We start from the raw sequence: 16,240 nt of genomic DNA, 5'->3' as shown, positions 1-16,240 counted from the left end.
CCACCCTGAGAAAGTCACTTGGCAAACAGTTTTGGGGAACACAGGAATTTAAGAAGCTGCTGAAAGAGATATCACACAGTGGTGGATGCCTCTCAACAAGATAGTGATGGTGAAAGAGAGGGAGAACGAGAGGGAGAGGGAATGGGAGAGGGAGTGGGAGAGGGAGAGGGACAGTAAGTGCTGTAACACCAGAGCTGGTGAGAGATGTTTAGAAGTAGTACAGTAAATTGGCAGCAGAATCATGAGATTAGCAGGACAAAGTGTGGTGGGCTTGATGGCTTCATGACCCATAGAATGAGGAAGATGAGCACCTCCTGGCAGGAGGCTTGGGACGTGTCCAGGAACATACTGGTTGAGCTAAAGAGTGGTGTAACACTTGCCCAAAGGGGCTTCCTAAAATGCTGACCTAGCCAAATCATCCCTCTGAGTAAAGCTGTTCTTCAGGTCTTCATGGAAGCTTAACCCGCTACAGATTTGCAAGGCCCTCCACAGTCTGTGGGGAGCTCTGGTGACATAGTCTGTGTCCAGTTGTGCTTTTAATTCAAAGGGCTTACTTTTCTGGCAGTTCAAATTGACTATGGGCTCTACAGGAGAAAGATGGGCACTCTCTTCCCACTGAGATTCACAACCTTGAAACCTGATGGATGGTGAGCTCTGAGTCAGCATGGACTTGACGGCAGTGTGCTCATTATCTGCAGCCCCCTCACATTCCCTAGGCTGAGCAAGCAGTGCCCCCTAAGAGGCCCTCCTGAGGTGGGAATCCACATCTCCGCTCATGCTGTTCTGTTTAAGAATGCCCTTCACCCACACCACCACTTATGTGTCAAGCACCTTCCTGTCCATTTAAAAGAGCATTTCTTATTAATATTGGTTAAGGAAGAGATACTATTATATGATACACAGAAACCCTGTGGCATAGTGGTTAAAGTGCTTGGCTGTTGACTAAAAGGTCAATGGTTTGAATCCACTACTGCTCTGCTAGAAAAAGATGTGATAGTCTACTTTCCCAGTGATTGCAGTTTTGGAAACCTATGGAGCAGTTCTGCTATGTCCTTAAAGGCTCTGTGCATTGAGATAGATTTTATAGCAGTGAGTTTAACAGGCATGAACATTGCCTTCTTCCTCTAGACCCCAGCCAGCAGCTAGTCTCCTTAAATGGATAACTATCCAGGAGGCTGGGCTCTATGAGGAGAAATGCGCCATCAGGATTGGTGGAAGATCTATCAACAATCTGCGTTATGCAGATGACACAACCCTGCTTGCTGAAACTGAGGAGGACCTGAAGCGCTTGCTGCAGAGGGTCAAGGACTGCAGCCTTCAATATGGATTGAGGCTCAATGTCAAGAAGACAAAGATTCTCACCACTGGACCAACTGGCAGCATCAGAATGGATGGTGAAGAGATTGAGATTGTTAACAACTTTAGTCTGCTTGGCTCCACAGTCAACACTCTTGGCACCAGCAGCCAGGAAATTAAAAGATGTATCACGATGGTAAAGTCTGCTGTTAGGGACCTCTCCAAAGTACTGAAGAGCAATGGTGTCACTATGGAGATTAAGGTGCATCTGATACAGGCCATGGTCTTTGCAATCACTTGTTATGCATCAGAGTTGGACAATGACTAGGGAGGATAGAAGGAGAATTGATGCCTTTGAGCTTTGGTGTTGGAAAAGAGTATTGAGGGTACCATGGACTGCTAAGAAAACAGATTCATTCTGGAGAGGATTAAACCAGGCTGCTCCTTGGAGGCAAGGATTCTGAGGCTTCGTCTGACATACTTTGGTCATGTTGTAAGGAGGGACCGGTCCTTGAAGAGGGACATCATGCTTGGGAGGGTGGAGGGACAGTGCAGGAGAGGAAGGCCCTCTAGGAGGTGGATTGATTCGGTGACTGGGGCAATCAGGATGGGTGTGTCGGAGACAGTGAGACTGGCACAGGACAGAGTTTAGGGCTGTTGTACATAGGGTTTCTATGAGTCGCAAGCAACTTGACGGCACATAACAACAACAACAACCCTTACAAGTTGTTGTGTACCCTCTTCCAATGTATTCATTTAATACTCCTCTCAACCACTCCTGAACCCCACACCCCTCCTTATGATAGCACATTGTTTTGTGATTGGCTGGGTGTTGTGGTTGTTGAATGCTATCAAGATGACTCTGACTAATAGTGAACAAATGCATAACAGAACAAATCTCTGTCCACACAAAATTTTGGGTTTGTTTAGAAGCTGGTTTTCTCCCTAGCCTGGGAGAAACCATTTTAAAAATGGTTTTAACAAACAGAAATTTTTTCTCATATAATTTAGGAGATCTGAAGTCCAAGTTGCAGGTGCAAGTTTTAGAGGAAGGCCCTTTCTCTCTGTCAGTTGTAGAGAGAGGGCCTTGTTTCCATCAGCCTCTGTTGACTCGGCATTCCCTGGAGACTTTTTTTTTTTTAAAATTGAACACCTTTACTGCTTTTCCTCACAAGAACATAAAAGTTTTGGAGGAGAACTTAACAGGAAATTTTAAAAAGTAACACAATTTTTTTCCTTTCAATAATCCTTGGGTAGTTAGGACAGAATAGGTTCCACGTTTTGTTTGTTTCACTGAACAAGGATTTTGGTCCAAAGTTTTGGTTTTAATATCTACTTCTGCCTCCCCCTTTATCAGATGGGCTTCCTCTGCGGCCACCACCTCTTGGTGCTCCGCGGCTTGAATTGCTGTAGGGATCCCTTTCCATAGAAGGAGTAAGTCCTCGTTCTTCTCTGCCAACCTGGTAACTGCCACTTGAGTAGATATCACTTTGGCTCCTTGAGTTACTGTCTCGACTTCCACTATATCTTTCTCATGAGCTGCTGTAATCACCATAGCGACTGCTTCCACCATAAGATGTTGGGGGCCCTTGTGTAGGACTATGTAGTTATCATAACTTTCATAGGAATCTCTGTAGGAGCCTCCACTTGGATGATCTGAATAATTGTGATCACGAACATAGCTGTCTCTATCACTATAGCCTCGGGATGGTTAGTCATTGTGTGAACTGAAATGACTATAATCACAATATGTATAATCTCTTGGTGGTGGTGCATAATCTCTTGTATCCCTAGAACTTGGGTAATCTCTGCTTGAATAACTATCTTAAGTAGAATATCCATCATCTCTTGTGGACAATTATCTCTATGTGAAGGTCGCTATGATTCGTCTACGACTCGACGGCATTAAACAACAACAACAACAACATGTGAAGGTAAGGGTTCCCTTCTTGGTGGACCTCCATAACTATCTCTTCCACGTGATACCGGTGCTCTTCCACCCATTCCACTGCTGCTTTGAACTGGTCCTGAGGGGGCTGGTCTTTTAGGAGGCGACCCTCCACTTCGTGGTGGTGGTCCCCTTTTCACTGGCAGTGGTCCCCAAGAAGAACTCACGTTAAAGTTTATAGTATAGCCACCATCATCTATGTCATCTCCACGTGGAGGGGGTCCCCTGGTTCCTCCACTTCCTCCTCTTCTAACTTGAAGACCTCTTGGAGGACCTCTGCTTCTTGGAGGTGGATGAGGTCCACGTCTACCACTTTAAAATATTGTTTTAGTGGCTTGTTCCACTTTGATAGCCTTTCCATCCAAAGACTTTCCATTCATATCTCTGGCTGCATCTTTGACATACACCAGGCTTTCAAAGGTAACAAAAGCAAACGCTTTTGATTTGTTGGTTTTTCGATCTTTCATCAAGAGCACTTCTACAATTTGCCCATATTTGCCAAATACAGCTTCCAGGGCTTTCTCATTTGCTTCTGTATTGAGTCCTCCAATGAAGAGATTTCCTGAGTGATCAGGTTCAACCATTTTTCCCCACTGGGGGTGTGCACTGCAAACCAGATGACTGTTCCAAGCTCCTTTGAAGCTCGCTGTCTGGCGATTTGATAAGGCTCTGCATGAGGGCCGGCCGCTGGGTATGAGGACAAGAAGGAGAAGCTGCTCACACTGCAGCCAGTTTGCCAGAAAAAGGTGAGATAGATAGTTTACTTCTATTAAGATTTACAGTCTCCCTCGCTTCAGCAGCATGTATACCGCACTGCAGCCAGGCACACTTGCTCCACCTCGCCCCCTGGAGACTTCTTCACCACCAGAGATAGTTCCAACACTTTCAAGATTCAATGTTAAGGAGTTTGCTAACTCAAAGGCCTTACTTTGCGGGTAGCTCAAATTCATCACTGGCTTTACAGGAGAAAGAAGGGCTATCATGGTCTGTATCCCAAAACAGGCACTCCACTCCTGATGATTAGCTCTCAGTCTGGGTGTCTAAGGTTTATCATTCAGAGGTCTTTCCTAGCCAATTATTAACTGTTTATTTTTTGTTGACTTTATTATTTTACTAAGGAAAGAGGATTAGGATGGAATACCAGCCCCACTCTTCTGGAAGCTTATATAAGCTCATGGGACCTCAGTGCTAGGTGGTTTCTCTTATGGAACACTTGCCTGGGACACAGCATCCAGCCTGTATCACCCATAGTCACCAGCCAGCCACAAATGATCCTGACCCACTGCTCACATACCTACAATCATATGAGTCATTCTCTTGATGGATCTGAGGCTCTGGGAGACTTTCTAGTGAATCACTGAACCCAAGGGCCATAGAGGAATTGGGGAACTGAGCCATGCATGGAGCCATTAATGTTAGAAATTATGGTCTTAAACAGCTGGTTAAGCATTTGAGACTACGTTAACCTGAGGCTTCTTATAAATAGTCTGCTACTAATCTTAGCAGGACAAATTATAAAATTTCTTGGTGATACTAAGGGTCCTGATCTCTCTGCTTTTTCTCCTGGGCACTTATCGAGAATGATCACTGTGCTCTGGTTTCAGGAGAGAGCCCTGGCTCAGGGTGTAAAAAGTCATAGTTCTCCAGTTGAACCAACTCATAGCTGACAATCCTGTGGATTTTCTGATGCTATAAATCGTGTGGGAGGAGACTGATCATCTGTCTCCCATAGAGCTTCTAGTGGATTCAAACTACTGCGGTCCGTAGTAACAACAAATTGCATTGGAGGAAATCATCCATGTTTCTTGTAAGAAGCCTTTTTTTTTTGGTGCCGTTGAGTCTGAATTAATCCATAGCTGACCCTCCAGGAAGGTTTCAGAGGCAGTTCTGAGGCTGTACATCTCAGTGGGAGGAGACTGTCCATCTTTCTCTTACAGAGCCAATGGGGATTTGAACTTCCAGAAAAGTAAGGCCTTTGGTTTAGCAGCATGACTAGAGACACACTATCAGAGATGTGTCCTTTGAATTAACAGAGCAACTCCCTAAAGATTATGTCACCGGAGCACCAAGGTGCAAAGTGAGTGCTCAGTAAAGAATTGGAGGGTCAGAGTGTCCTCAGGTAGGAAGACCACAGCCGCTGGGGCTAATGGCATCTCATGACAAAAACTGAAACAAAAAATCCTAAAATCCAGTTGCTGTCAGGCCAACGTGGACTCCTAATGACCCCATGTCCAGCAGAGTTTTAAAGACTATGCTCCCTAGAGTTTCTAATGGCTGATTTTTTCACCCCCAAACATTCACTACAGAGACTCAAACCTCCAATCTTTCTGTTAGTAGCAAAGTGCATTAACTGCACTGTGCAGGGACTCCGGCCTTTCATTGAGTTCTCTCAAGTGGATAGCCTGTGAATAAGTGGCACTGGAAATGCTGATGAGAAGTGAGAGGTGGTGCCTGAGGAGAGAATAGCTACGTGTTCACCTCACACTATAGACCAGAATGGATTCCAGATGGGTGAGAGCACAAAATGTGAAAACAATGAAATCATAAAATAACTTGAATCAATGTTCCTGATTTTGATCTCTGCATGGGGAGGGCCTCTCTCACCACAACAGTAATGGAATAAATTACAAAAGAAAGTATTTATATACTTGTATACTTAAAATGGGAAACTTCTGAACATCCAAATACACTGTAAACAGAACTACGAAAAAGAAAAACAAATTATATAAAGAGAACTTGAGGGGGAAAGCTGTGATGGTTAGTTTATGGCAACTTGGCTGGCCCATGATTCTCTTATTTGGCAGTTATCATGCTGTGTATCCCTGTGACGAGATCTCATATAATGTAGTCACTTCCATGATGAGATCTACGAAGAGCAGCCAATCAGTTGAAAGAGTTTCCTCAGGAGTGTGACCTGCATCAAGGATATGAAGATGTCTGGCAAAGATCCCTGGCTTTTTGTTCAGTTGGAATCCTGCATCCAGCCTGTCAACACTTGAACCATGGTTCTTTGGACTTGAGCCAGCAGCTCACCATAATGCTTGAATTTCTCATGTGCCAAAATCTGCTGTCTAAGCTACTGATCTTGGGTTTGTCCAGCTATATGAATTAGAAGAAACCTGAAGTCCTCTATTTTTACATCTGACCCAAGAACTCAAGACTTGCCAGCTTAAGAATGTGAGCCATTTCATTGAGAGAAATCTCTCCTTTTCTTTCCACACATCCACTTCTCTCTCTGTGTGTGTGCGCAGGCGCATATAATTGTTGTGTGCCATAGAGTCCCCAAACCTCGCCACTTAACAACAATAGCATAGAGAGAGATCAATTGGCCTAGTGGACAGAAAGTGATTCTTACAAGCCAAAGGTGGGTGACTGTAGTCTGCGGCCCTCAGTCCTGCTTTTAATTGTTTTTGGTGAACCATTCTTCTAGGTTGTATAGTCCTAATCTGTCCAATTGCTGTACAGAGTTAACTTGTGGTTGCTATGAAGCTGAACACTGTGACACTGATGTGTCAAATGCAATAATGGTTACCCATCGTGGGCTGTTTTTGTTGGAGTTCCCCGATTAAAACAAGCTTGGAAGCAGGAGTGGCACCCAGTTCCAAAATAGTTTGCCTCTGGAAACCCTATGAACCTGGAGAAAGGACGAAAGTTATACAAGTGTCCAGGTCTTTTGTTCATAAGGTTGCTATGAGTTGCCTAAGACTCGAAGGCACTTAACAGCAACCAGCCATAGAGTTGGAACTGACCCATAGCTGACCCTCCGGTGGGTTTTCAGAGATAGTTAATCACATGGGAGGAGACTGCCCATCCTTCTCCCACGGGGCAGAGGGTGGCCTCAAACTGTGTGTCTTTGGGATTGCAGTGTACGTTCTTGTCACTAGGCCATCAGAGCTTGCTCTTGAGTTCTCTCTCTCTATATATATCTATATATACATGCACACACACATATATGTGTGTATATATATGTGTTAATATAGTGTGTGTGTGTGTATGCGCGTGTGCATGTGCACGCATGCACACATATATTGTTATATACCCTCAAACTGGAACGGACTCATAGCTTACCCTCCCGCAGGTTTCAGAGGAAGTAAATTGCACAGGAGAAGACTGACCATCTTTCTCCCACGAAGTGGCTGGTGGACTTGAACCACATGCATTTGGGTTAGAAACACAATCAACAAGAGCTCCCTGCACAGGTTTATGTATGCGTCAGGGTGTCTAAGCAGTGAGTCCGGCAGCATCTTCACGTGGGAGGGAGGCTGCCTTTATCTCTCTCTCAAAAAGATATCTATGTCCCATATGAGAACTTTCTCTACTTTTTGCACTAATTTTCTTTAAACCTAAAACATCTCTAAAAATAAAGTTCATTTAAAAAAGAAAGTTAACAAGAGGAAAATTTATGTGATTATGATTAAACCTAAAAGATCTCTAAAAATACAATCCATTTGTTGTTGTTGTTGGGTACTGTAGAGTCAGAGCCGACCCATAGCTGACTCTGGTGGGCTGTCAGAGGCAGTTAATTGTACGGGAGGAGATTGCCCATCCTTCTACCACTGAGCAACTGGTGGATTCAGGATTGCAACACAGCTTCTTGCCACAAGGCCACCACTGCTCCCTAAAGTCCATTTAGAAAAGAAATAAAGAAAATTAACAAAATGTAAAATTTAAGTGATTATGAAGGAGCCAGGGACACACCGTGCATAACATGTTGTCTGTTAACTGAAAAGTCGTTGGTTTGAATCCACTAGCTGGTCCTTGGTAGGAATAAGAGCAATCTCCTCTCATAATGATTATGGCCTCTCATACCTGATGGAGAGTTGTTGTGAGTTGAGAAGGAGTAGATGGCAGTGAGTCTGAGCAGGTTAGCAAGTATATAAGAAGGCCTGTTGGTGTAGTAGTTAAGATCTCTACTGCTTACTAAAAGGTCAACAGTTCAAACCCACCAGCAACTCTGCAGAAGAAAGACCTTGTCATCTACTTCCATCAAGATTACAGCTCAGGAGACTCTGGGGTAGCTGCACTCTGTCCTTCAGGGTGACCCTGAGTCAGAATCAACTCAAAGCTAATTGAGTCAACTTCTCTGCAGTGGATAAACAAGTAGATGGGGAAATGTTTAAACTCAATAGAAAACAAAATTATTCAAAATGTCATCTTTTTCACCTATCACTTTGGCCAAACTTTGAAAAACGATGAGAAAAGGGTCCAAGCTCCATGTGGCTGAGACAGAGGGAAATTGACAAGATTCTTCCATGCTGATGGAAGCATTCATGAGGGCGGCTGTCATGAAATCAGTCTCTCAATATGCATTGAGAGTCTTAAAAATGTCTATGCCCTTTGTTTCAGCAATTCTGCCTCTGGGGATCTTTTCTGAGAAATAATAATCTTTTATTACAGAGAAAATTCTGAAACTTCCTAAATGTCAAATGCTGTTGGGTGCTATCGCATGGATCCTGACTCACAGTGACCCTATGTGACAGAGGTGATTTTCACATGGTGTCTCATTTGATAATAGAAGCCATGGTATTTTCAAATACCTCACCTGGGTAGGAAAGCCAGGTGATGAGTAAGGAACTGAAAAAAGACAGATGCACTTGACTTATGTATGGTGTTGGAGAAGAATAGGAAGTCTACCATAAATGCCAAAATAACTAATAGATCTATCTTGTAAGAAGTACAACCAATATACTATAGAAAAACAAGTATGGGGAGATTTCATCTTGCATGCTCTAAATACATCATTAGAAAGGACAAGACCTTGGAGAAGGACATCAAGCTTGATAAACTAGCAACTCAGACTCCCTGAATTGAGTCAGACTTGATGCATATCTGACACTCCAGCAGGTTTCTGAGGCTGTAAATAACATGGAAGGAGATTACCTATTTTTCTCCCACAGAGTGACTGCTCGATTAGAATTAACAGACAAGTGCAGCCTTTGCAACTCTCTGTGGATGACATGACCAGAGCTCCCATGGGAAAATAGAGAGTCAGCAATTAAAGAGGAAGATTTTCAGTGAGATGCAATGAGTGACACAGTGACAGCAACACCTGGCTTAAACACAGCAACCTTATTGAGGATGGCAAAGGTCTAGGCAGTGTCTTTTTTGGCTGAGTAGTTGCTTTGAGACAGAACCAAATTCGCACCACCTCCTCCAATATTAGATATCAAGAACTACTTTTGTGGGTATGTTATGTATGTTGGCGCTATGGCATAGAACTTTACTAAATAGCCTAGCACCACATCTTTCTTCCACAGAAGAGCTAGGTGGGTTTGACAAGAGCTTGGCCATCAAGCTATCTGGGCTCTTTGGGTTGTAAGTAACTAACTTGCTAACTCAATGTTGAGTCAGAGCCAACTTACTGTTGACCCTCCATTGGGCTTCCAAGGCTGTAAATCACAGTGGAAGAGATTGCTCATTTTTCTCCTGAGGAGCCACTGATGGAGTTGAACAGCCAGAGAGGGTTGGCCTTTGGGTCAGCAGTGAAACTCCCTGTGGAATATGACACCAGGGCTTCAGGTATGAATAATTATCTTTGTTTTGTCCAAAATGACACTAACCAAATGATGTGCTTTCTCTCTCTCTCTCTCTCTCTCTCTCTCTCACACACACACACACACACACACACACACACACACTCAGTCATTGCTGTCCAGTCAATACTGATTCTTTAGCAGCCTCTTGGTGACTGCTAATGGCATGGGAGGAGATTGTACATCTTCCTCGTGTGGAGCAGCTGGGGGATTCAAACCACTAGAGAAGCATGATGTTTAGGCTAGCAGAGCAGCTCTCTGTGGACTAGGCCATGAAGGGGAGAATAAATAGGAGCAACGTGGACCTCAGGTCACAACAGGAAAGAAATGGGAGTTGGATGGGTCCTCTGTGTGGATTTTGTCTCTACCCACAGGGAACAGCAGAGGGTTGTTGTTGTTGTTAGGTGCTGTCAAGTATGAATCATAGCAACCCTATGAAAAACAGATCGGAACCTTGTCTTCCTCTGTGCCATCTCTGATATACTCGAGCCCATTGTGGCAGTCACTGTGTCAATCCATTTTCTTGAGGGTTGTAAAAAGAGCAAAGTTTAAAAGTATTATATTTTAGGGCTTTATGTTTATCATAGGAGTACGGAATGAGGGTTGCAGGGTGGATTGTATTTGGGGATGGGGGTGGGGTTGGAGGATGGGGGGGATTGTGTACCAATGAGGGAGTTTTTCTTTTGCTTTTCAAGGAGAGGAGCAAATGGTGGTGTTGGGGGGAGTTGGGGGGCAGGGAGAAGGGTGCAACAATGAATGAATAGAATTCCAAAATCTCTGTAGATGTTCATTGAAATGATAATTAATTAATTAATTAATTTTTTAAAATAACAAAGGTCACACGGGGACAGCTATATCTGACTGTTATCAACTTCACAAAGGGTAACTGTCCCAGTTAACAGCATTAACAACATAAAATCAATTCCCATGAGGTCACATATGTTCATAGTGTTTCCAGAGGCAAGTTATTATGGAAGTAGATGCCACCCTGCTTCCAAGCTTGTTTTAATTGGGGATCTCCACCAAACACTTTCTACTTATTGCAAAACCAATCTTACTGCTTTACTGGGTCCAATATCTAATGCAATAGCTTGTAAGCTACACAGAACCATATTGGGGGAAGTTAAAAATGCTATAATCCAGGTTAATAGCAGAATTCAGTGAGGTCAGCTTCCAAAATGTGCTCACAGGCACCTCAGCCTTGAGCCTTCCAACTTAAGGCCAGTGTTATGAAGTTCTCAAACCTGCCAATATTGGCTTCCCTCTCTACCCCCTTGTTGTCCAACAAACTTGGGCAAAGACTTTGTTTCTGTCCATGGGGAGTAGCAGTCTTAAGGTAACTCCATCTCATCTTGGTTGTCTGGTTTGACTATGGCTGCTGCTGCTGTAGGTGTTGTTGTTGTTGTGTACCGTAGAGTCAAAATTGACCCATAGATGACCCTCAAGCAGATTTTCTGAGGCAGTTAATCACATTGGAGGAGATTGCCCATCCTTCTCCTATGGAGCTGCTGGTAGCCTCAAACTGTGTGCCTGTGGGACTGCAGCACAACTTCTTGCCACTAGGCCACCAGAGGTCCCTGCTGGAGAAAGAATTTTTGTGCCTGAAGGATGTGTTACTTTATCTTCTTGCTGCTTCTTCTGTGGTAGAGAAGGTTTCCTTCTGCTGCCGGATCAGTCAATTTGTTGGGCAGACTAGCCAATCCCTTTGTGGATTAGTGAGGTTAGCTAATCTCCTTGTGGATAGGCTAACATACTCTTTTTACATATTTCCAACCATCCACTTGGGAATGTCAAGTCTAGTGGCTAGGAGAGCCTTTTTTTTTTAAAAGGGTAAAATAGTAATGATTTATTAGGAAGTTACATCATGAAGGGAGGGACCTCCCCTAATAAAGGAAAAAGGTGAGAATCTTAGGAAAGTCTTTTTCAACAATAAACTCCACAAGAGTTTCCTCTCTTTAGCTGTTCTTCCACTTTCCCAAGCATGATGTCCCTCTCAAATGAAAAATCTCTCCTAGCAACACGCCCAAAGTATGTGAAACAAAGCTTTATCACCTTTGCATCCAAGGAGCACTCTGGCTACACGTTCCCCAAAACATGTCTGTTGACCAAGTTACCATTCCAGCCTCAATTTCTTCATCTGAGGAATGGGTCCATTGATACCACACAGGCTGTCATGAGGATTAAATGAAATGATAATGCCCACAAGCCTAGAGTAGTACCAAGCCCCCAGAGACCCCTCTACTCCTGCTCACCTCCTAACTCTGTCTGTTGGTCAATCAGATTCTAGTGCTGAGGCCTCCCCCTGATCTAGTACAGTGTGCCGGGTTTATGGGATGTGAAGGAACACTTTGACCTTGCACAAACTCCCAAGTCCATTCCAGGGCTCAGTCATGTCTGGACAGCTGCCAAGAAAGGCTGGAAACAAGGGTGCACCATCTCTGGGACTTCTCCCCACCCAAGTGACTAAGTGAGCCCCAGTCCTGGCCCTCTCCCCTGCCTGTAGTACTACCTTCACTCTGGGCCAGGGCTTGACCTCACAGAGGCTCTGGGGGCCAAGGACTGACCTTCTCCTGAGGGAGTACCCCCACCACCACGCACTCCAGGTGACAGATCCATCCTTCTTTCTCCCACAGCCCCTGGCGGAGGCCCTCCCAGCCCAGCAGGGGACAGGAAAATGACTCAGCCCCCACAGCCCCCTCCTCAGACTCACACGCCCCACAGCCTTGCTTTGGAAAAAGGGTGGTTTTCATTTCTTTCCTTTTTCCCCTCTCTCCTTCTTCAAACACTCTTACACACTCCCTGAGCTGCCTCTCCCATGGTGAACTGGGCCAGGGGTCTCCGTCCTGTCCTGGTGAAGGGTCCCACGGACAAGGTGGGCTGTGTGGCCCTACTGTGCATGGTGGGAAAGCGCCCAGCCTCTAGAGGCCCCAGCTGGCCCCCTATTATATTGGCTTCTATTAAATTGAAACACATAGCACATCTATTACACAATAAACCACAGCTATTTCATGGATCAAATTAAGTTTTATTTGGGCAAATTACAACCTTTCCTACAGTCGTGCCTTTGTGAGACCATTCCTTTTTAATAAAAGCAAGCATTTCTGGGGCCGGCCCTCCTGGACCAGCGCTCCGTGGTAGGTTGGGGGCTCAGGCCGGGGCTGGCAAGAGGGTGAGTGTCTGTATATGTGTGTATGTGACTGTGTGAGAGGGATAGGAATTCCTGGGGTCCCTCTTGGGAGTGGATTTGGCCCCAGGGGCTGTTCTCCCTCCTCCTGCCTCCCCATCCCTAGGTTGCCATGGAAGCCAGTGGAGAACTTCTCATTAAATAAGAAGAAAGCAGCAACAGCAGCAGGAAGGCATTTCCCGGAATCAGGGAGGAAGCATGAGTCACTGGGCCTGCTAAGTGCACCCTGCATGGCCGCCTTAGCCAAGGCTCAGGAGGCCTGGAGCGCAGGGACAGTTTTGAGGGCCTGGTCAGGCTGGCTGGCATGGACACGCCTGCTGCTCAGGCTGACACAGGCTCCAGGAATGCAAACAAAGCTGGGCGGAGGGGCCTTCTGAGAGAAGGGGCCTGGGACTGTGGGCCAGGCAGTAGGGAGCTGGCCTGGTGCAGAGGCTCCACACAAGGGCCTCAGGACTTACAGGATCTGTGATCTTTGGAGCTCAGACTACCGAGAAGGCTCCTCACTCCCAATATGAACCCGTTAAGCACTGCCCACTCTGACCTTCAGGTGCCCCTTCATAAGTCAGGGCCAGGAGTTAGTTGTTCCTTGATCAGAAGGTCCCACAGTGCCAGCATATCAGCATCACCCGGGAACTTGTCAGATGGTCAGAGTGTTGGCCCAGCCTATACATACCACAGGAGCAAGTCTAGAGGTAAAGCTCAGCAAACTTTCAAAGGCCAGGCAGGTAATAATGATGCCAACACCACTCTGAGGGCCAACTGTACATCAAGTCCAAATCCACATCTGACTGATTAGAGAGTCAGCAGCAGAAGAGCTAAAGTTTAAGCAGTGCTTCAAGAATACCACAGTAATCAAAACAGCATGGTGCTTAGAGAGATAGCAAAGTTGATTGGCGGGACAGAACAGAGAGCTCAGAAATAGAAACATAGTCTACTGATCTTTGGCAAAATAGCTTAGACAATTCAGAAATGACAATTAAACAACTGGAGAAACGACAGTGTTTTCAAGGAATGGTGCTAGAACAATTGAGCATCCATATGAAAGAAAGGTGAGAATAACACAAAACATGCCAATATAAAAGAGCTGAGAAGAAGGTTTCAAAGGGCAGTTTGAGAAGACAAAGCTAAATATTATAATAATGAAATGTACAGACAGCTGAAATTAGAGAATAAAAATGGAAGAACTTACTCTACATTTCTCTAGCTGAGAGAGCTGAAAAACAAACTTAAGCTTAGAGTCACAAAATAGAAAGATGCCATGGGCAATATATTGAAAGCAGAAAGTACCAGAGAATGTCAGTCTATGTTTCATTGATTATGCAAAGGCATTTGACTGTGTGGATCATAATAAACTGTGGCTGACTCTGAGAAGAATGGGAATCCCAGAACACTTGATCATGCTAATGCGAAACCTATACTTGGGCCAGGAGGCATTCCTCAGAACAGACAAGGAAACACTGCATAGTTCAGAACTGGAAAGGGTGTGCATCAAGAATGTGTTCTATCTCCATACTTTTTCAATCTATATGCAGAACAGATTATACGGGAGGCTGGGCTCTATGAGGAGAAGTGTGGCGTCAGGATTGGTGGAAGATTCATCAACAATCTGCGTTATGCAGATGACACAACCCTGCTTGCTGAAACTGAGGTGGACTTGAAGTGCTTGCTGCAGAAGGTTAAGGACTGCAACCTTCAATATGGATTGAGGCTCAATATCAAGAAGACAAAGTTAAAAAAAAAAAGACAAAGTTTCTCACTACTGGGCCAACTGGCAGCATCAGGATGGATGGTGAAGAGATTGAGATTGTTAAAAGCTTTAGTTTGCTTGGCTCCACAATCAACACTCTTGGCACCAGCAGCCAGGAAATTAAAAGATGTATTACAATGTGAATGTCTGCTGTTAGGGACCTCTCCAAAGTACTGAAGAGCAATGGTGTCACTCTGGAGACTAAGGTGCACCTGATATAGGCCATGGTCTTTGCAATCACTTGCTTTGCATCAGAGAGTTGGACAACGACTAGGGAGGATAGAAGGAGAATTGATGCCTTTGAGCTGTGGTGTTGGAGAAGAGTATTGAATATACCATGGACTGCTAAGAAAAGAACAAGTTCATCCTGGAGAAGGTTAAACCAGGCTTCTCCTTGTAGGCAAATTCTGAAGCTTCGTCTGACATACTTTGGACATGTTGCAAGCAAGGACTAGTCCTTGGAAAAGGACGTCATGCGTGGGAGGATGGAGGCACAACGCAGGAGAGGAAGACCCTCTATGAGGTGGATTGATTCAGCAACTGGAGTAATGGGGGTAGGTGTGTTTGAGACAGTGAAATTGGCACAGCAGAGTTTAGGGCTGTTGTACATAGGGTCACTATGAGTTGCAGGCGACTCAATGGCACACAACAACAACAACCAGAAAGCATCAAAAGAAGATGAAGGGGACACACAGAGTCACTGTACCAAAAGGAACTGACACTGAAATATTTCAGAAAGTGCCATATGAGCAGGAGCCAATAGTAATGAAGGAGGAAGTGGAAGCTGCATTGAAGCCATTGGCAAAAAATAAGGCATTCGGAATCTATGGGATACCACCAATTGACTTCTTTCAATTAACAGATACAGCTCTGTATTCACTTGCCAGTCTATGCTAGGAAATTTGGACAGCTGTCTGACCAATGGCTTGGAAGAGGTCCCTGATTGTTCCCATTCCCAAGAAAGGTGATCCAAAAGAATGTGAAAACTATTGAACAATATCGTTACAATCACATGTAAGCATTCAAGCATCCTAAAAAAACCAAAAAACAAAAAAAAACCCCAATCACATGTAAGCAAAATACTACCAAAGAGCATTCAAAAATGACTAGAACAGTACCTAGTTAGGGAACGCCAGAAGTTCAAGCAGGATTTAAAAGAGGCACTAAGGATATCATTGCTGATGTCAGATGGATCCAGGCTGAAAGTAAATTATACCAGAAGAATGCATATTTGTGCTTTATTGACTCTGCAAAGGCATTTGAATGTGTGGATCATAAGTTATGGCTAACATTGAGAAGAATGGGTATCCAAGAGCACTTAATTGTGCTCATGTGAAATCTATACCTACACTAGGAGGCTGTTGTGTAAACAGAGCAAGGGAATACAATATGGCTTAATATTAAGAAGGCAGTACATCAAGGTTGTATTCTTGAGAAGCTAGACTCTATGAAGAGAAATGCAGCACCAGGATATGAGGGATACTTATCAATAATCTGCATCATACAGATGACACAAATTTGCTTGCAAAAAA

The 16,240-nt window shown here is 44.5% G+C and overlaps 1 pseudogene; it reads right to left on the bottom strand.

Annotated features, from left to right (window-relative positions):
- Window positions 1-2,621: 2,621 nt before the first annotated feature.
- Window positions 2,622-3,828, bottom strand: LOC102850007 (annotated as a pseudogene).
- Window positions 3,829-16,240: the final 12,412 nt, after the last annotated feature.

The sequence above is a fragment of the Elephantulus edwardii genome, unplaced genomic scaffold (assembly GCF_000299155.1).
Source record: "Elephantulus edwardii isolate Elephantulus edwardi_28Jun2011 unplaced genomic scaffold, EleEdw1.0 scaffold00050, whole genome shotgun sequence".
In the NCBI taxonomy this organism is placed as follows: domain Eukaryota; kingdom Metazoa; phylum Chordata; class Mammalia; order Macroscelidea; family Macroscelididae; genus Elephantulus; species Elephantulus edwardii.
The sequence above is the reverse complement of the archived record's forward strand: the minus strand, read 5'-3'. Positions and strand labels throughout refer to the sequence as shown.